Source organism: Diabrotica virgifera, chromosome 1 (assembly GCF_917563875.1).
Source record: "Diabrotica virgifera virgifera chromosome 1, PGI_DIABVI_V3a".
In the NCBI taxonomy this organism is placed as follows: Eukaryota; Metazoa; Arthropoda; class Insecta; order Coleoptera; family Chrysomelidae; genus Diabrotica; species Diabrotica virgifera.
The window spans coordinates 248,415,014-248,438,414 of record NC_065443.1 but is presented as its reverse complement, the minus strand read 5'-3'; positions in this window follow the sequence as shown (position 1 = coordinate 248,438,414).

The window sequence follows — 23,401 nt, the reverse complement described above, 5'->3', positions numbered from 1 at the left end:
GTAAATTGCAATGGAAGCCCGATGTCCAGAAGTTTCCGAACAAGCCCGTCGTGCCAGACCTGGTCGAAAGCCTTCTGCACATCCAGAAATGTGGCTATGGCGAATGAACCATCGTTGATGGTTTGAGTAACTTTGGTAGTGAAGTCTATTAATGCATGTTTAGTAGATTTTCCTGACTGGAATCCGTATTGGAATTTTGGTATGATATTGTGGTTTTCGAGAAAGTTATTGAGCCTCTCTTTTAGGATTAGCTCAAGAACCTTACCCAGAGTATTGATTAATGAAATTGGTCTATAGGATTCCACGTCGGTTGGGGGTTTGCCTTTTTTCAAAAGCATGATGGTGTTGGCCACTTTCCAAGGAGTAGGAAAGTGGCTGTTTTTGAGACATGCATTGAATATTTTAGTTAGAAGAGGAATGATACTCTCTGGAAGTTTTTTGAGGCACCTTCGGTTGATGCCATCAGGTCCGGGAGCGCTGTTTTTGCCGATTTGGCAAAAGCTCTCCGTTTCCCTGTCTGTGAGGGGGTCCATGATAGGATCATAGACTGGAATGTAGTGGTTGAGAGTAACATTTACAATGTATTCTGTGTTGAATTTAAATATGCGATCAAAGTTCGGGTTATCTGGCGTTTGAAAATTGTTTTGAAGCGAATTTCTGAATGCTTCGGCTTTCCCTTCTGGGGAATTGACTATGTGTCCATGTCCCCAACACCTTATTTTTAAATAGGACATAGGGGTTGTGTGGTAGCTCATTTGAATAGGTATTCAAATCTCTATTCAGTAATATAAACATTATCATAATAATATATGCAGGGTGTCAAAAACAATTTTAAATTAAATTAATTGACAAAAAAAGAAGAATGTAATAATTTATTTTATTTAAAATACATTTTACTGTTGTCAGAAAACAGAAATAAATGTTTCTTTCACAAATAAACATATACATCGAACTTTGTTGTCAATCTATTTGTAAATATTTTTGTGAATGTTTTAAAAAGTTGTGATAGTAGTGATGTTGGACGATAATTTTTCAGATCTGTATTGTGCCCTTTTTTGTGTATTAATATTGTGTTAGCAGTAATCCAGTCCTTTACATAGGCATTAATTAAAAATTATTTTTAGGTATCTGATAACTTCTTCCCCGCCTTCTTCCAGCATTTCCGCCAATATTCCATCGTTACCCAGTGTTTTATTATTTTCTATTTCTGCTTCGCTTATTTCGGGCATTACTTCAGAGTTTACGTTTGTTATTTGTCTTTTCAGGTTTTGCTTTGAAGAGTCGGGGGATCGTTTTGGAATGGTATTACTCAGTTTAGAAGTTTTCAATTATCTGTGATATCTGAGCTTTGCTTATTTCTAGTTGGCCTTGTTGATTTTTTATAGCTATAATATTTTTCTTGCCTAAATTCGGTTTGGTATATTTCAGACTTCGACTTTTCTCTATAATATCCAGTGGTATATATCCAGATCAGTTTTATGATATCCAGTGGTAAATTTTTATCATTTAGTAGGTGTATCACATCTTTTAATATTGTATTCTATCAAACGCTTTCTCTAGGTCTATGAAACAGAAAAAGGCTGGTTTGTTATATTCTAATCTAATGATTTCTCCGGTATTTGCCTTATCACAAAAACTGCATCGTTACATGATCTTCCACTTCTAAATCCTTGTTGTTCATCCGATATATTTATGCACGCCATTAATTTCTGCATCAGTATTTTTGTTGTGAGTTTCAGTATAGTGTTCAGTAAATTTATCCCTCTATAGTTACTGGGGTCTGCCCTATCCCTAAATGAATTATTAACATTTACTTAAAATTATGCCAGTGCCAGTAACAATTTATTTTCTGGCATATTTTAATGTTAGCTACAACTGTGAAAATAGAAGGAAGTTTAACGCTAAAACAAAAAAAAAATATTAACACAATACAGTGAACCATCACAAGAAATTATTATTTTTTACAGTCTAAATAATATCTATTCATGCGTCTTCTCTTTATCGATCCCCTCAGACATTTTAAGAACTTATTTTGAATACAGAATTTTACCGAATAAATATGCATGAGTAACTCCTTTTCCTGTGCAAGAATAAGTTCATTTGAAGTTGATCGATTTTAAGTGTATGCTTTTGAAAGTTTTATAGAGGTAGTTTTGGAACTTTGTAGCAAAAATGTTGCTTATTTATCTCGAAGATTTCTTCCACAAGTTTTATAGCTAATAGATATAATAGAGTCAGGATTGTCGGTTTTTCTTAATTAGGTTTTCATTTTTCGTCAACCTTGATTACAAATTAATAAAAACTATAAACCTACATTTACGGCTGACAATAAGGATAATGTGGTACGAAAACAAATACGCTGCATCACAATTAATAGACATTTCAGAAATTCCATCAAAAGCGTGACTTACTCGAGAGCAGACATATTTGTATCACATTTTGCTTCTGTTACTCGTTAAAATAAATCTAAAAATAACAAACAAGGTAAATCCACAAAAAAATGATATTGAGAATCTTGGCAACGAACAAAATCGAGAACAAGTAAAATTTTACGTGCTTTCATTGATATGGCAGCCGAAACAACGTTTGGAGTAGATGAAATGTGGATAAAAAATTAAAACCGAGATCACTGCAATAACGATAAATCATTCGACAGCGTGACAGTTAATAAGAACAACCCTTGAATGACTGACGAAATTCTACAGCTAATGGACCAGAGAAGATAACTTCTTCTTCTTTAAGTACCGTGCCCAAATTTTAGGCGTGGGTAGCTTCTATGACAATTTGCCGATATCGTTCTCCTGTAGTTACCCATACTGAAATAGGAAGTCAATAGAAAGAAAATACCACGATTAGTAAGTCAACAACATATCGAGTTAGTACAAATTTTATATTTTAGTATTACTTATTGTATATCTATGTATTATTAATATTATTTATAATTTAAACATATTAAAGTCAGAATTTGGTATTAGTTTTTTGAAAGTACATTAAATGTAAGACCAAATACTTACGATGTCGGGATAGTATCACGAGGTTTTTTCCTGGTTTTCCCTCGTGATTTACTATGGAATCTCTAACGCGAGAATTTTACTGTCATCGTTGCATTTGGTTGTCTTTGTAAAGACAGATCACATGCTATGATTTTTTTGTGACGGATATTCTTGAATTGGGATTGATTTCATGTAATCGAATGAACTATCTTTTAGTAAAGTCGTCCCAGGAACGCAACTCATAAATATTGGCGATATCATTTTAAAGTCTTCTACTTTAAAATGTATAATATACGTCTGAATTTCCAATATAAATGAGTCAGATTAAATAACTTATTAGAAGAATTTTTTTACTTAGCAACATTTTTGTTTATTTTAGTAGTATTTTGTATTTTGACAACGAAACCCAATTTGGGCTTCGAAACGTTAATAAAATCATTTTTTGGTAAAAATTGTGGCTTATTCCCATTAAAAATAGTTGATTATAAAAATGCCACAAGGAAATAGCTTCAGAACAACATTAAAAAATGAAATTCAGAACTAATAATCTTTTTTTATTGAGACAAAAGGACGACGGGACCGGTTTTGGACACTACAATTTACTGTTCATTTTCAGGTTTACTGTAAAGGTCCACTCAAAATGATGCCGGTTCAATGGATATAGTTGAATAGACGTGTGTGTTGCTAAGCTCTCATTATTTATGCTATGGTGTTGACTAATGGTTGTCAACTTCATTACAAATCGAAAAAGTATCTTGAGGAGGTCGTTGGGAAGAACTATTTTTTTTTAATTGTAAGAAAATTAATTGACGTGAATTGTTTGTCTGACTCAGAGTGATGTTTTATAAAGTTATTACCAGAGAACGGGAGTTCTCGTCAGTGGCGAACAATACCTCTCTATATGCGACACTATATATACACGAAATTTTCGATTTTCTAAATCCGACTGAATTGAAAATCGGACCAAATTCCATCTTAAAGTTTAGCAAAAGACTCGTCCATCCATATGTCAACTCTCCATTTTGGTCCAAGGGTGTGGATTTTACGGCCCTTCCCATTTAGGGTCTGTTTTTTGTTCTCGTCCCCAAAACTACCAAAAATTTCAATAAGATAAGTCCGGCCTTTGCGGCTTCTGATAGTACTGATCATTACCTTTCTAAAGCATGTCTAATTTCGAAAATAGATTATACCATTCAAAAGTTACAGAGTTCAGAAGTATGACTCAATTTGTATTTAAAAAGGGGAAAATGTTTGTGGATATGTATGTATATATGTGGGAAAGTTACATCGATCTGAATTTTTTTTCTGTGTTTCAAGAGGGGGTTAGGGCCGATTCAGAACCGGTGTAGTTTGTGACTTAGCCAGCTGTAGGGATTGGTAGATACAAAATGGCATATTTTTTAGGCGTATATATTATTGTGTTTCAATTTAGCAATCAAAAATAGAATAAAACTTTTTATTTTTTTAATATAACTCGGGCACACAAATTTGATACACCCTGTATATTGATTTGTAAATATTTATTAGAAGTTAGATTTCACGCAAGGTGGTTTCTCCTTAATGAATTTTTCCATGAAGAATATTAAAGACATTTGTAAATAAAAGTGAAGTGAAAGTTATTTAGGATTATTATTTTAAACCTATTGTTTATTACGAGAAAGGTAGAAGCCATAGGTAATTAGTTCTTAGAAAATTAAGGTAAAGAGAATTGGAATTTTAAATATGTTTGTTTAATGATAGGAATATTTAGATAATTTCCGAAAAGTCATAAGTTTTGAGTAGAAGTACTGTTTGATAGAATGACTGGATTCTTCGAATGAAACAGAGGAAGGTGGAGAGAGAAATGTTTCTGATTGGCTTGGCAATTTGGAATGGGGAAAGTTTTGTTTGAATGTTGAGACAGTTTGGAAAAGAAATTATTGTTGTGTTACCGGCATCCGAAAGGAGCAGTCAAAAGTTTTCGTGAGTAGTTCAGAAGCAAGTACTAGTGTTTTGTTTTGATAGTGAGAGTAGCGGAAAAGTGGAACGAGAGACAAATCAGATTGAGAAGAAATACCTCTTTGATTCTGTAAAGTCCAAGAGAGTAAGTTACAAGAATTATCATTATTAAAATTATTTGTGACACCAAGTAAAAAAGATACTTGGGTATCAGGAGATTATTGTTGAGAGAAAGAGATGAGAGAGTTTTGGAGTTTAGTGAACGAGTGCTGGCAAAAAAGAGGCCTGGCTTGTGTTTTTGGAGAAATAGTTGCTGGTATCCTGCTGGATTGTTTGCTGAGAACGGAGAGGGCTTTGATTGGTAGCCTAACATAATCAACAAGGAGGAGCCGTTTGGGTCAAGAGAAGACATCATTGTGTGTGAATAAAAAGGTCAGTCAATAACCTATGTGATAGATTTTTTTATAATCAGAAGTTAATTTTTTACGTAAAAACATATGAATTTAAGATTCCAACATTTCAAAACTTTAATAGGAAGTATACGTAATTTTGCGAATACCAAATTTGTTTGGTTAGCTGGGTTTATGAAGGGTATCAAGAACAAAGCGATAAATATTTGTTTAAATTAGATTAATTTATATGGTAAAAGTTTCTTTTGGACAGTTATGCCCACAGAATTTAATTGATAAATTTACAGAACATTGCTTTTGATAATAAAGGTAATTGTATGTTTTTATTTATGATTTTTCTATTTATTTCCTTTTCCTATTTTATCCCGATAAGGATAAACTAAGAGATACTGAAACCACGAAAGAAGATAAGGATAACATAAGATAATTTAGACATTTTTTATATTATAAAAGGCACCCTGAGATTCTTTCTTAATTTTTATGTATGATTTGCGTTAATTAAATAATTGATCAAGTAAATAATAATTAATATAAAAGTAATAGGAAGCAGATCATAACAATATATTAGGTTCAAAGAGAGACAGGAAAACCGCAAATACACCAAATCAATAGCGTTTAGTTAAGCTTTCAAATTAGGGTCAGACATACACACGGCTCATTATAGCCGAAAAACTGAAAACCCAAACTTTGAAAATTTTGGTTTTTTGACAATTACTCAAAATTTCAACCTACGAATTACGCCAATAACTGAGCGTTTGTAGGAGGACTCTAGACGCATCTAACGGTGTATACCTCATATCTGGGAAAATTCGAATTTTTAAGTTATAGGCTTCATAAGTATGATCAAATCTATTTCTTATTGGGAAAACGGTTTTTCAAGTTTAATAATTTCTGTAATACCTTCGGTTATCATAATTGACCTTGGATGTATCAGATACTACTTGTCAATACGTTTCAAACTCATGTTTAATGATCAAAATCGGTTAAGCCGTTCAGAAGTAATCGAGCTCCAAAAGTATAATCAATTTAACCATTATCGCTGAAATGGTTTATGTAGTTGTAATCGTTACGACGCGAAGAGTGATCGTGCAATCCGAGTTCATTTGCCGGCCATAATTATTACGATGGCTGGGATATGAACTCGGATTGTCTTATCACAAGTCTGGTGTCGTAACTACTAGATCATTTGGGAGAGAATGCGACAAAGGCGACCATTTATAACGCCTAACGTGTAATCGAGAAACATTACATTTAAGTTCATACATTTAATTTATAAAAAACTTGAAAAACTCCTGATACAAGAAAAAAACCGTTAAACGCCGTAAAAATGAGTGGCGCATACAATATTCCAGCTACAGAAAAGCTAATATGAATATTACGTGGCGCGAAAATGTGTTTTCATTTTGATGGAAAATAAAATTCTAGTTTTATTTTGAAAGATTTTTCCCTAATATTTGCTTTTGAAGTAAAACGCGCCACAAAAAAGCCTCAAAATGCAAACTGTATCAAAGTTACCCTTTTGTGGTGAGTTTTACTTCAAATTTAGCAAATATTATGGAAAAAATCTTTCAAAATAAAACTAGAATTTTATTTTCCATTAAAATGAAAATACATTTTCGCGCCACGTAATACTCATATCAGCTCTTTTGTAGCTGGAATATTGTATGCGCCTCATTTTTACGGCGTTTAGCGGTTTTTTATTCTTGTTTATATTTATTGTAGAATATTTTAGAGATAGGTATGTGTTATTTATTTTTTTATTGAAAACTTTTGATGTTACTACAGGGCGATTTTTTAAGAAAATAACATATAATTAAAGCTGGTTACACACTAAACAAGACACCATACAAAAAGTTAGTTTAAAATTGTAAATTAAACTACATCTAGACGCTTTTTTTATTTAGCTAATGCCTCGACAACTAATGGCCATTGGTATGGTACAGTAGATTTTTCCAATTAGGTACCTAGTGTAATGTGTAGTGTGTGTGTGTGTGTTTAGTAAGTGTCTTGTTACTTTGCAAAGTCGACATCATGGACGTTTTTGTTTTAATAAGGAGAAAAGGAACTTATTTCACATTAGAACTGGTTCCAGTTAGTGACCAACATTACATCATGGCCATTTCCCAAACATTTTCAATAAAAAAATAACACATCTCTCTAAAATATGCCTCTACATTAAATAAAAATAATTATTACTGTATATTGCTAATATAATATATTATGTTGTAAATAATGGAAGCAACAGAAATTCAATAAATTTTATGAAAATATAAAGGTTAATAAATTGATATTTGATGTATTTATTGGAAATATTCGTACTCCCTAATTAATCCCTTTGAAAAAAAATTAATCCCTTTGAAATCAACTGGTTTACAAATATAACTTATTTTCTCTGTTTTCAAATTTGTATTTTAATTAACTCATTAAAATTAAAATCGTTGTATAAACAGCTTTAGACAAAAACTGTATGATGTTTTGCAACGGATATTTTGCAACTGAAAATAAGAATAATTATAGAATGTACATAGTTAGGAAGTGTGTAAGAGAATTGTATCACTTTTCTGATATTTCTAGTATTTTTATTCTGTTTAAAGAAAAAGCTGGTATTTTTTCGAATTTGTATTAGACTACACACTACACGTATCCAGTAAGTTCTTTATTTGATAGCTTCTTCATAGGAGTTTGTTTTTAAGGGGCTATCCTGGTGTAAAAGTACGAAATTCATAAACTTTTTTTTGGGAATATATAAAATAAAAAGTCCTGTACCAATTGTTTTCAAAATTTGCATGAGCATTCATTACAAAAATAAGTATATGAAAAACAATTTTCATAAAAAAATTATGAAAATTAAACGATTTATGCGCCATCTACTGGCAGCGTGAAAATCAAAACATAGCTCCACTGCTGCAGTGATTGGGACTAATAGAGATCCTGAAACATAAAATTTCAAAGTGATTATTGAAATATAAGTTATTTTCTATGCCACCAACTAGGATTTTTGAAAAATATTAAAAATTGGAAAAATGACGAATTTTTTTTATTAGCTAAATCATTTTCAGTTTCAAAAACCGCCAAATTGACATTTTTTTATCCGATCAAAAAACCCCTAGTTGATGGTATAGAAAATAACTTATGTTTCAATAACAACTTTAAAATTTTATGTTTTAGGATCTCTATTGGTCCCAATCACTGCAGCAGTGTAGCTATATTTTTATTTTCATGGAGCCAGTGGATGGCGCATAAATCGCTTAATTTTCAATATTTTTTTTATGAAAATTGTTTTGCGTATACTTCTTTTTATAATAAATGCTCATGCAAATTTTCAAAACAATTGGTACAGTAATTTTTATTTTAGAAAATCCCAAAAAGTATATGAATTTCGTACTTTTACATTAGGATAGCTCCTTAAAACAGATTTTTTAATTAAAGAAACTTTTTTTTACGTTGTAAATTATTGAAAACAAATAAAAAAACTAATTATTGTACTCTATTGGGACCGTGCAAGTTCGGAAAAGCGATACTTGGTTTCATAGCTCGGCAACATTTTTCGAATTTTTAATTATATTGGCCAATCATAGATATTGGTCCTGGTTACTGGACAATTGTCAAGGCCATAGCCCAAATAAATTATAAGAGGAAAAAGTAATATTAAGGTTATGTTATTAAAAGGTAAACAATTGTATGTAGTAAATAAAATTAATTATTAAAATGCCCTACTACAAGCAAAATACAATTAGTTAAATTTAAAAAAATAAAGGCAGGTTTATTAAAGTAATTAAATTTACTTTTATACAGGGTGTCTCGAAAAGATTAGTCATAAATTATACCACACATTCTGGGCTCAAAAATAGTTCGATTAACCTAACTTACCTTAGTAGAAATGTGCTCATAAAAAAAGTTACAGCCCTTTAAAGTTACAAAATAAAAATCGATTTTTTTCAATATATCGAAAAATATTAAAGATTTTTTATTGAAAATGGACATATATCATTCTTATGGCAGGAACATCTTAAAAAAAAATTATAGTGAAGTTTGTCCACCCCATAAAAATTTTATGGGGGTTTTATTCCCTTAAACCATCCCCCAAACTTTTGTGTACGTTCCAATTAATTCATTATAGTATTTTTTCGATAATCCAGTTTTTATCGAGATGCGGCTTCTTTTTTAATATATTTACATAAAAATTTTATGGGGGTTTTGTTCCTTTAAAGCCCCCAAATGTTTGTGTACGTTCCAATTAAACTATTATTTTGGTACCATTAGTTAAACACAGTGTTTTTAAAACTTTTTTGCCTCTTAGTCTTTTTTTGATAAGTCACTTTTTATCGAGATGTGGCTTCTTTTTCAAAATATACCTAAAAATGCAAATTATAAATAAATTTTCAGATTATTAACAGGTCTCTATAATCGTACTTAACCATATACAAATATGTGGTGGATTCGACAAATATTCAAAAGATGTCGATAAACACTGGCTTATCGAAAAAGTACTAAGAGGCAAAAAAGTTTTAAAAACATTGTGTTTAACTAATGGTGCCACAATAATAATTTAATTGGAACGTACACAAAAGTTTGGAAGGGGGGGGGGGGTTTAAAGGAACAGAACCCCCATAAAATTTTTATGGGGTGCACAAAGTTCACTTTAATTTTTTTAGATGTTGCTAAACAATTTTAATTTTTTTGTTGTCACCTAACTTTATCTGCAAAAATCCGAATGCCACCTCGCACATCCAAAAATAGACGTTTTTTCACAGATCCGCCCTGGTCTATGGAGCAACATATAATTTTTCTTCTTCATTGAGAGTAGATATGAAATATACGTCAATTTGACAATTTCAATTGACAATATGATTTATTTAGGAAAGTTGCAAGATTTCTCCGCTATTCGCGCACGATCGTTTCTCGTATCCCCTCCAAGTACTTGGACACGGCGAATAACCTTTTTCGTATTCGCGTCACTTGTAGCAACAATTACAATTGCCAAAATATTTTTATTTTTGCACAAGATGGGGCAAAAGTTGGGGCCAACGTTCTTTTGCTATAATTCTGCATGTGAAATTTGTTTATATAATCCATTAGAATTTATTCCATCAAGTTAAGAAAATGAAATCGGCCAAGTGACCGCCTCCAGGGAAAAAATATTTCTTTCAAAATTATGTTTTTTTCTTTATTATAAAACCATTTTTTTTTTTCAAAAATAAGCACTTCGAACCTGTCAAACCTACAGATTGATTATACAGGGTGTAACAAAAATACAGATCATAAATTTAATCGCATATTCTGGGACCAAAAATAGTTCGATTGAACTTAACTTACCTTAGTATAAATATGCACATAAAAAAAGTTACAGCCCCTTGAAGTTACAAAAAGAAAATCGATTTTTTCCAATATATCGAAAATTCCTAGAGATTTTTTAATGAAACTAGACATGTAATACTTTTATGGCAGGAGTATCTTACAAAAAAATTATAGTAAAATTTTGACACCCCATAAATATTTTATGGGGGTTTTGTTCCTTTAAACCCCCCAAACTTTTGTGTACGTTTCAATCAAATTATTATTGTGGTACCATTAGTTAAACACAATGTTTTTAAAGCTTTTTTGCCTCTTAGTACTTTTTCGAAAAGTCAGTTTTTATTGAGATATTTTGAATATTAGTCAAATCCACCACATATTTTTAAATGGTTAAGTACGATTATGGAGACTTGGTAATCGTATGAAAATTTATTTATAATTTACATTTTTAGGCATATTTTGAACCATATTAAAAAAGAAGCCACATCTTGATAAAAGGTGCCTTATCGAAAAAATACTAAGAGACAAAAAAGTTTAAGAAACATTGTGTGTAACTAATGGTACCGCAGTAATAGTTTAATTGGAACGTACACAAACATTTGGGGGGTGTAAAAGAACAAAACCCCCATAAAATTTTTATGTAAACATATTAAAAAAGAAGCCGCAACTCGATAAAAACTGCCTTATCAAAAAAACACTAAGAGGCAAAAAAGTTTTAAAAGTAGTTAGTTTAACTAATGGTACCACAATAATAATTTAATTGGAACGTACACAAAAGTTTGGGGGGTTTAAGGGAACAAAACCTCTATAAAATTTTTATGGGGTGTACAAATTTCACTGTAATTTTTCGATATATTGGAAAAAATCGATTTTCATTTTATAACTTCAAAGGGCTATAACTTTTTTTAAGTGCACATTTGTATTAAGGTAAGTTAGGTACAATCGATCTATTTTTGGTCCCAGAATATGTGATTTAATTTATGACCTGTATTTTTGTTACACCCTGTATAAACAATATATTGATAAAGTAAATTGTAAAGTAGTAACGAATAATTTCATTTGAGGTGCTAATTAGGGGAGATGTTCACGATTTTTTTACCAAAAGAGGGACCAACTATATTTTGTGCGTAACTTGCTTATTTTGATGCTATGAACTTTTATAAAAAATTAAAATAAACTTTTCTTGAACACGTTAGTACGATATATATTTCAAAAAATCAAAATTTAAAAATCGAATAACTTTTATGTTTTACATTTTTTCCGAATTCTGTAAATAAAGCAGTTTACAAGGGGGTCAAAATATAGTGAATAATCCTGTACATTCATTGGGGCCGACCGACCGGCTCTGTCCCGTCATACAGCTGACCGACTATAATAACTTTTATTTATATTTAATTTAGAATGTGTGTACTGATTTTCAGCCTTAGTAAATGGATTTAATTACCTTCGTAGGAAAGCAACTTTGATACCCTCTCAGTAACCCCTGTTCTACGTTTCGCTTGACCGACCGCAGTATGTTTCTCTCCACAATCACAGTAATCAACTGTGAAAAATCTAGCTTTAGTAAATTCAAAGAGATTTTTCAGCGCTGCCTCTTGGACTATATATTCGATTTGGAATTTCACGAATAAGAACCGATTTTTCATGAGCGACACTTTGCTTCTACTGGATCCATAGAGTTCATAAATACACCATTTTTTCTGTTTTTTATAGGCTACATTTTTGCCTAGAATACTTTTTCGATGAAATACTTTTGAGTTATTTGCGAAAAACTGTCTGAAATAGTATATTGTACAACAAGAGAGAAAAAAGACATATTTCTCACGAGCGCAGAAGTTTGTTGGCACGAGACGAGGTGCGAGGCGAGTGCCGCAAATCAAGCGAGGGAGAAATATGTCGATTTCTCACGTGTTGTACACTGTACTTTTTCTATGGATGCGTTTTTGTCAAGAGTTCAAACTTTAAAATTAAATAATTTAGGTGCTTTTATGTAGATTAGATGCCAAAATTGAAATAAAATACCTATTATGCACATATGTAGGTATTTAATATTCTTAATATTTATATACTTTTATATATTTACAATTATTATAGTTACCAGTTATAAACAGTTTTGAAAGGTAATTCCTGGTAAGTTTTGATTTGACACATTTTATTTGACAAAAATATTTGTGTTTGTATTGTGCATGTTACCATGGAAACCGCGATTCTACGTATGGAACTCGTGAGAAAAAATATTTCTCACTGCAATGGCCGACTTTTCTCACAGCCTGAGAAATTGTTCGTTTTGAATGTATGTAAGCAGTGAGAGAAGTTGCACATTGTATAGCATCCATAGAAAAATGTGGTTTTTTAGTTGAAAAATAGATATTCTCACTCACAAAAACCTCAAAAAGTATTGACTCAGTGAAAAAACTCTATAGAATAAAAATGTTGCTTACAATTAGTCAATTTATGCATTTCCGGACTTAAACGTATGTTTTTTACGCATTTACGCAAGTAAACGCATCCCCGGGTTTAAGTCCAATAAGGAAGTAGAGTCTAAGCCCAGCCGCACACCAAAGAAACATGAAACGAAAAACATGAAACATGAAACGAAAAACATGTTTCATGAACCTAAAACACTGCTAAACAAATCTCAAAGTCCGCCTACCAATGAAACAAGTGTAATTCATGCTCATGACACATTTTTATTTTCGGAGAGTTTCATAAATGGGCGGACGTTTATTTGTTTAGCACTGTTTTATTTCCATGAAACGTAAATTACGTTTCATGGAAATAAACCACTGCTAAACAAATATACCACCGGCTATTTATGAGACTCTCCGAAAATAAAAATGTGTCATGAGCATGAATCACACTCGTTTCATTGATAGGCGGACTTTGGGATTTTTTTAGCAGTGTTTTAGTTTCATGAAACATGTTTTTCGTTTCATGTTTCATGTTTTTCGTTTCATGTTTCTTTGGTGTGCGGCTTGGCTAAGAGGAACCCAAATACAAATTTTCAAAAATCCACAAGGAAGAATTTCCTGTAGCTGGCTGTATACCATTAATTACAAGTAAATTTCTTTTTATTACTCCAATTTATTTAACAGTCTGTTCCGTTAGGACCAATCAGTTAAAGTTATGACTTTCTTATATTATTAGGCTATGACATGTAGGTAAGAATTCCAATGAAAACTTTCCTTTCTAAATTATCAACAAATGTATAGATAGTACTACTAGTAAAATAAAGTAAAACTTAAAATACACACAACGCAAAAGTCTAGGGATATTTTTATAAATAGACGTATTTTGTTTATCTGTAATCAACCTAAAAAAAAGTAATACAAAATTTTTAGTTTAAATTGTTGTTTAATATGTCAAAAACCATAAATTGCAAAAAAAAAACAGAAAACTGGAGCAAAAAAAATATATTTCAAATCACCCATGTTTCACATACCACCATAAAATGTCAAAAATACGAAATATAAACTTAAAATAAAGTATGGCTACCACGTTGGTTTATCACAGCCTACATCTACTGTTCATGCTCCGAATCACATTGTTAATGTCTGCTTGAGGTAGTTGTGTCCATTGTTCTCTCTGAAGCTCTTTTAATTGAAACTCATTGTAGATATTGCCCATATGTGGAGTAATTCTTCGTTGGAGAACGTTCCATACATGCTCAATGGGATTCAAGTCCGGTGATTGTGCTGGCCACGGCAATACATCAATACCCTCGTTATCCAACCAGTTTGTTACAATATGCGCAACATGTGGTCAAGCGTGATCATGCATAAAGTAAAAATGTTCTCCAACAGCAGCAGCAAACGGGCGCACAACAGGTTCAAAAATAGTGTCCAAATATTGCTGACTTCTGAGAAAGCCACGTGGGAAAATAAAGTCAGTTCTTCCGTCAATAATGGTTCCGCCCCATACCCTTAATGTATCAATAATGGTTCCGCCCCATACCCTTAATGTACAACCTCTGTATGCATACACTTCTTGAAGATGTCGTAATCGTTCACCATTTCCAGGTCGTCTCCAAACTCTTGTCCGACGAGAATCTGGATGAAATCCACATCTAGACTCGTCACTAAACAAAACTGTGGCCCAGTCATTGTCAGTCCAATTCTGAAACTCTTGACACCAGTTTAATCTTGCAGCGCGATTGCCTCTAGATAGAGGTGGACATCTCAGTGGTCGCCGACTACGAAGATTGACTTCATGGAGACGATTCCTCACAGTACTGCGGCTAATTGTTACATTATGTGCAAGAGGTAATTCATTAACCAGCTCGGGTGCTGTGATTGTTGGCTGCCTTCTGGCATTTGAAATTAAAATATCGGTCTTGAGCGACGGTTGTAGAGCGACCCGTCCTGGATGTTGCTCGGCTGGACTCCCAGTGTCTCTAAACCGACGCCACAAACGACTTACAACGCTTTGGGAGACACCCAGCTGGTCAGCAACTTGAGTTTGTCGCATACCAGCTTGAAGGAGGCCCACGGCTCTGTTCATCTCGTCCAACGTTAAATGTTGTCGTTGCATGGTAAAAAGACAATATCTTTAACTCACCTATTAAGCAAGAATGGCATAAAGTGACTAAAATTAAAAATAAACAAAACATAAAAATGTCGATGTTTTTGTTCCTTATAAAAAACATTCTAAAACACGTATTGCTATCAGTTTTACAATTTTTTTTTTGATAAGAAGTTAGTGTCTGTATCAACAATTATAGTACAAGCAAATTTATATGGTCATGAAATCTCTTGTCATTTATATTGTCAAATTATTAAAATATCCTTAGACTTTTGCGTTGTGTGTAGTTCTAATTTATCTAAAATCTATTTGGTAAGCCAGTTGGTTTATAACGCTTAAGTCTGCGACCTTCACCCTACGTGTTTAATAATTCACTCGCGAAATCATTTGGATGCGCACTAAGTCGTTCTTCATACTTTTCACTGTATTTGCTGATTTCTTCTTTGATGCTGGGAACTTTCAGGTCTCTCTCTATTATTGCGTTGAGGACGTACCATGGAGCGTTTACTATGGTTCTTAATGCCTTATTTTGAAAACGTTGTATGATTTCCAAGTTAGAGTTGCTGGCTGAGCCCCATAGCTCTATGCCATAGGTCCATATGGGTTTAAGTATGGCTTTGTATACCACTAATTTATTTTCAATTGACAGTCTTGAATGTCTACCCAGAATCCAGTACATTTGTTGAAGTTTGAGTCCAAGTTGCGTTCTTTTGGTGAATATGTGTTTTCTCCATGTTAGTCTTTTATCTAGATGTATGCCCAGGTATTTGGTTGTATCTACTTGTAATAATTGTTTGTTGTTTATGTATACTGGTGGACAGCTCTCTCTTCGCATAAGTAAAATTTAATAAAAAAAATTTGTCCTGGTAAAAGGTATATTAGTTTAAAAAGCCTGTATAGGGCTACAAACATAGAAACAAAACGTTTTCGCTCTGTAACAAGAGCATCATCAGTGTTACAAGAACATGGTGAGCCACCCAAAAATACAAAGGTTGAAACCTTTTGAAAATAGACTAAAAGTCTCATATAAATATAAACATCATAAAATCCAAAGGATGGATAAAATTCCTATGGATGTGGCTTTAGGGCTTTAATTAACCCACTTACCATGTGTGGGAGTCATATTTTGCCCTAAAGCCACATCCATAGGAATTTAATCCATCCTTTGGAATTTATGATGTTTATATTTATATGAGACTATTTTTGTCTATTTTTAAAAGGTTTCAACCTTTGTATTTTTGGGTGGCTCACCATGTTCTTGTAACACTGATGATGCTCTTTTTACAAAGCGAAAACGTTTTGTTTCTATGTATGTAGCTCTATAGGGGCTTTTTAAACTAATATACCTTTTACCAGGACAAACATGTTTTATTAAATTCTACAAATTCTCAGTCGTAATTGCACAAGAGCTCTAAAATTCTATATTAATTTTAGAGTTCGAGTGCAATTTGTTGCGATTATTTCATGAATAAAACTGTTCAAAACCAAAATTTTATTGTAATTTATTTATGTAAGTACAAATTAGTATAATTAAACATAAAGTTTTTATAAATATTTGACGATTGAAAGTCATCACTTTTATCATTTTTAAAACATTAATTGTCATTAATGTCACTGAATGTATTTTTTCGTAGCAACGAATGGCATCTGACGTAATATACTTAACGACGGGCAATTATCAAAAATTTTCAATTTAATTCAGATTTCTGTAGCTTCCTATTGGTCAGAATCTCCTATGAATAAAATAATCAGGCAAATCCGTCGGGACAAGGAAAATTAGACTCCAAAACAGTCATTCACTGGGCTAAAGTAAGACTTTTGGGATGCACATAGACATGTTTAAACGACTTTTGAATAACAAGCCATCTTGCATACAAGATCACCATGAATATAAATTCGACTTATAGATTCTTTTGGTCGATAACAAAAAAGTTCTCATGTCTTTACAAACTACATATTAGGTAAGAATCTTTTTAAAATTCTCTTAAGGAGATAATGGGCGTTGTATAACTATTTATAGGTGCGATGCTGATAGCCTAAATAACTAGTATGGCATCTGATCGCTTTTCAGGGTTTTTAACTTTCAAGGCGCTGTTGTCAGATGTTGAAGAAAAGTTATATGTTTAAAGAATCTTCAGAAATATTAGTTTGATAAATGCCGTACTAAAACCGTTCACCAAAATTATAGCAAAGGAAGTAATGTTAGCAGTAATCTGTGAAACAACAGGTTTCAGAAACAATATGTTTTGGACAACAATCAGATATATGAAGATCGGAACACATAAAGAAATAACAGCAGTAAGAGATACAGCAAACCAAATCCAGACAAATGCAGAACAGATAGCTAAAGTATGGAAACAAAACTACGAAAATAAATTTAGAAATGAAACAAGAGACGTTAGAAATTAAACATATCAAGATGACGGGAACAAAGAAATAGAGCAAATACAGAAAAATACAGGAAGTATTACCTTGACCAAAATGCAAAAACTTATAAGCACATGGACAGAAGAAATAGAGAAACTAAAAATGGAAATTAACATTGAGAAAAAAGTAAAATAATGGTCATTGGCGAAAAGGAAGAAAATGAAATTAATATAAAATGCAAAACTACTCAACTGGAAACAGTTACCCTACGATTGTGATACCGATGGTTATACTAGTGAAAATTGGACTTGGATTGCGGAAAAATCATAACAGTGGGATAAACGAAATGGAGATGAGACATCTACGAACTATAACCGGAAAGACCAAATGGGATAGAATATAGAATAAGAAATGAGACTAAGAGGGATATTCAAACAGGATGAACCAATAATGAACAAAATAATAAAGAGACAATTAAACTGGTATGAACATCTGACGAGAATGGAACACAGTACACTAACGAAAAAAATTTATGAAACAAGAAATATCACAAAAAAGAAAAAAGGCAGACCGAGGAAAAAATGGATACATCAAATAGTAGATGAGGGGAAAGATTAAACAGAAAACGCTTGAAGAAATGAAAATAATAGTACGACAGAATAAAAATTAAAGACATAGGTGAATATGTAGTTAACTAAACCCAAATCCGGCACCTGAAAGGATATAAGGAAGGGGGAAAAGAAAGAAAGAAAGAGAAACAATAGGTTTGAGAAACAATACATAGAATAATATTTCTGATCCGCCAAATAGTAAAAGGCTAATTAAATTAAATTAAATTAATAAGGTAGCTTTTATAAACCGGGAGATATTAACAGAAGTTCAACCACGATTTTCTAAGTCCTGCCCTTTGCAATACTGGAAGGTTAGAGAAGGTACTTACAATTTGTGGAAAAATCCACGGGTTTCCTGTGACATTTTCCTGTGAAAATTAGATTTTCCATGAAAAAAAAATTGGGAGTTGCGATGAATTTTTAAGTCCTGCCATATCCATAGAATAACAGGATACTATCTATTTTATGAAGAAAATTTTTTGGGCAGGACGGTTGCAAAATAACTAAGGGAGTATACAGATATACAAATATGTAATGAAAATAATGAAATTTTCATAATTTTCTAAGTCTTGCCAACTTAATAAATTAATCATATTTATTTCAAAATGACCAAAAAAATGTTGGCATGACGTCACCTAATGCAACTGCACTTGTTTCTTGGAAAATTCTGTATAAAATTTTCACTCTGGTTCCGTGATTTTCTAAGTCATAAAATAAATTTTGTTATAAAATAAATAATTTCAGTTGACATTATTCAAAATGGCAGGATGTTTAGTTACACCTTTTTTACTATATATAGTTAAACAATTTGTAAGAAAATTCGTGGAAAATTACACGATTTTCTAAGTCATGCCATTTCGCACATATCTCAAGAAGGTTAATATAAATCTATTTTCAAAGAGGCAGCATGGTTGTATAGTTATTTCGTATAAAAAAATTAAATTGTGTGTCTGCAAAATTATTTCAGGGTGTTATACAAACATATTCATATCACCACAATTTTCTGAGTCATACCATGTCGAGTATGCTTAAAAAACACTAATCTAAAACCGTTTACAACTTGGCAGGATAACCGCAAAGATGAATAATACAAAAAATTAATTTGTATATCATTAAAACAATCGTATCCTATTAAATATTATTTTCCTGAATAATGTCTCGGAATTTTTACACACTTTTCAAATCTAATAGCAAACTGTGACATCTTTATTTTAAGTGATTAGATAATATTTTTATCTAAGTAAACGCAATACAATTAAATAAACAATTTTTACAATTTATTGGTTATAGTAGGGAATTTACCTACACATTATATTATACAGGGTGTCCAGAAGCTCTCATAACAAACGAAAACCGGAGATTCCTCAGATAATTTTAAGAAAATTTAACTCAATTTACCTGGTTCAAAAATGCCTCCGTGGAAAGCTAGAGCTCTTTAAAGATGGCGACTTGTAATTCATCATCGTCATAATTCAACCCGGATCTATCCAATGCTGGATATAGGTCTTCCTCAGTCTTCTCCCATGCATTTCTGTCCTGTGCTGTCTGCATCAAGATTGATATTGTAGGATTGTAGATATAATATAGATATTTTTCTGCATCATCCCGATATTGTAGGATTGCAGATATTGTCGTGATATTGTTTCCTATATTTGATAGCAAAATGTACTAACACTAACAACACCAGAATAAATCGATTTTTAAATACAGCATCTATCTACTTGCAACTTTTTGCATTGTGTTAAGGATAACATCAGGAAAAGGTGTACAACATAAAAATGGGTGGAAATTGCATTTTAGTGCATAACATGCATCCAAAAGTGCATAAACCTGTCAAAATCAGTGCAATATTTTGTTATTTGGGAGGTTTATGGAGTTACGATTACGAATACGCAAGCAGAACCGACCTCCGAATCACTTAGTGCCCAGAGTTGCTGCTAAGGCACGTCATCTGGAGTTTCGTGGGATATCGGCAATAAATTAAAGAAAACAGATTATTCGAGGGTTTTTGGGATGGCCGAACACGAATATGACATTACAACCGACCCTCGGAGCACCTGGTGCCCAGGGTGACTGATCTCGAATTTAGAGAGTTTTTGGAGGTCGATTCTGATGGCGCATTCATGTTCAGCAACCACAAAACTCCTCGAGTAATCTACTTGCATCACTTTAGTGTCTGAAAGCCTCGAAATTAAAGAATATGCCACCCCGAGCACTAGGTAAAGATCTGTTCTAATGTGACATTCTTGTTCAGAAACCCCAAAAACCACCTGAGTAATATGTCTGTATCAATTTACTGCCGAAATTAATATACAGTATGTCCCTGTAAGTTGTATCCATATGGAAAACTTTTTTATTATTAATTTTACGAAAAAAAGTTATTCTTCATAAAAAGCTCTGCATGGTCCAAAACCTAAGATTCAACCATCAGATATCAAATTTTATGAATATTATACGAGGTATGTCAAAAAGTTTGAATTTCACTCAAGAGTAAAGTAGCTTTATTTTTCACAATATTGAAAATTGCTATTATGAAAAGTTGTTTGGAATTAAAAACTATATTCTAATATGCAATTACATCCTTTTAATTGAAAAATTTTTTTTTTTGAAAAATTATGGATAACTAACATTATTTTCAGTAATTTTAATTCTAATAACTCTTTTATTATTAATTTTACGAAAAAAGTGATTTGTAATAAACAGTTCTGCATGGTCTAAAATACTCTAAAACCTAAAATACAACCATCTTGTGTCAATTTTATACGAGGTGTGTCAAAAAAGATAAATTTAGATCAAAAGTAAAGTACCTTTATAGTTCAAAATATTTCAATAAGAAGGATGTAATTACATACTGAAACATGGTTTTTAATTCTTAATAACTTTTCATAATAACAATTTTCGATATTGTGAAAAATAAAGGTATTTTACTCTTGAGCCAAATTCATATTTTTTGACATACCTTGTATAAAATTGATAAAATTTGACATTAGATGGTTGTATTTTAGGTTTCAGACAATGCAGGACTTTTTATTAAGAATCACTTTTTTTCGAAAAATTAATAATAAAAGAGTTATCAGAATTGAAATAACTGAAAATAAGGATAGCTATCCATAATTTTTCAAAAAAAAATTTTTTAATTAGAAGGATGTAATTGCATATTAGAATATAGTTTTTAATTCCAAACAACTTTTCATAATAGCAATTTTCAATATTGTGAAAAATAAAGCTACTTTACTATTGAGTGAAATTCAAACTTTTTGACATACCTCGTATATTATTCATAAAATTTTATATCTGATGGTTGAATCTCAGGTTTTGGACCATGCAGAGCTTTTTATGAAGAATGACTTTTTTTCGTAAAATTAATAATAAAAAAGTTTTCCATATGGATACAACTTACAGGGACATACTGTATAAATATGGTATAGAAAATGCTTAACAAATAAAAAGGTACCATAAAATATCATTTTATTATAATACTAAAATACAGGGTGTCCCATTTAAGAAAACTCAGAAAATACTCATTCCGAGTTTCAACCAACCCCGTATACTAAAATTAAACATTTTGGTATATGTACTATGAATAAATGACAATAGTAGACTGTATTAAAAATCGTTTAAACATAAAATAATAGAAGTTTGGATATCAAATCACTAACAATATGTATAGGGTGTGAATGTTCCTACAAAATTAACAAAAAAACGTAATTATATTTTAAACTACCTTGTATAATATTTCAAAACACAATATTTTATTAAAGAGAACATCGAGTAGAATCCAAAAATGTAAAAATATACAGGGTATACCATTTAAAAAAACATAAATTTGTGTAACCCTGTGAAAACAGGTAGCCCTGTATATTAGAAAATACTGTTAAATCATAGTCCTATCTGTGGCCCATGTTTTACCTAAATAACTTTTTTCGTATATCTTACTACAAACGAGTAATTGGACTTTGTCACACTAATGCCCCACCCTGTATACAAAATAACCATAAAACCATCCTGCCTCTTTGTAAATAGACTTATATTAAGATTCTTGAAACATGTGCAAAATGGCATGACTCAGAAAATCGTTGACTTTTTCACGAATTTTCTTACAAATCTAGGACTCCTGCCGTCTTACAAGAACCGTTTAACCTTCCTGCCGAGTACCGAAAAGGTATTGATTGTATTTGAGCATTATAACTTTTTAAAGGCAGGACTAAGAAAATCACGGAATCAGGGTGAAAATTTTCTGCAGAATTTTCCAAGGGACAAGAATTATACTTAAACATTAGGAGACGTCATGCCAATATTTTTTTTGATCATTTTGAAAGAAATATGTTTAGTTGATTTAGTTGGCAGGACCTAGAAAATCATGAAAATTTCATTATTTTTCTTACATGTTTGTATACATATATACTCCGTTACCCCGTTTGCAACCCTCCTGCCAAAAAATTTTCTTCATAAAATCGATAGTATCCTGTCTAACTACGGATATGGAAGGACTTAGAAATTCATCGCAAAACCCTATTTTTATTTTTTGGGAAAATCTAATTTTTACAGGAAAATGTCACAGGAAATTTGTGGATGTTTCCCTTCCAGTATTGCAAAAGGCAGGACTTAGAAAATCGAGGCTGAACTTCTGTATAATATCTCCCGGTCTATTATGTGTTTTGTTTACTCCACTAAGGTCTAAGTAACATTAATAAAACTTCACTAGTCCTGGATAATCCACTGGAAAAGCTCATCCGAACCTTAAAACTTGTATGACAGTAGTTTTTTGACAAGCAGACTCTTGTTAAAATGAGTTGGCCATACGCCAACTTTTTGTTTAACACTCAATTGTTAGAATTTATTCAATAGCATATTGAACAGCATTCCAGGTGTTTGACCAACGCTGCCAGTATTTGTGAGTAACTACACATAATTTGATAAGATGAATAGAATAAAGTTAGTAGCTTTATCCTCAGTATGTATCTCCGTCTTCGTGTAGTGGCCATCAGTTTCGGATGTTGGCGGTCATCATGAGAATCTGAAGCTGTACTTTGCACATTGCCATAGTATATAGAGGTTCCACAGTAAAACCACTCTTCTGTCGGCGCTTTGATCTCAAGAAGTAATACCGGCAGTACGCAATTGATATTTCACCAGTGGTGGATGCGGGATTTCCCTGTTAAAATCCGTACGTTTCTATGCGACTAGCAATGCGAGAGTGGGGCAAAAGCGACTAAGAACATTGCGCGGTCGCCATGCGCGACTACAGATTTTACTTCCAATTTTT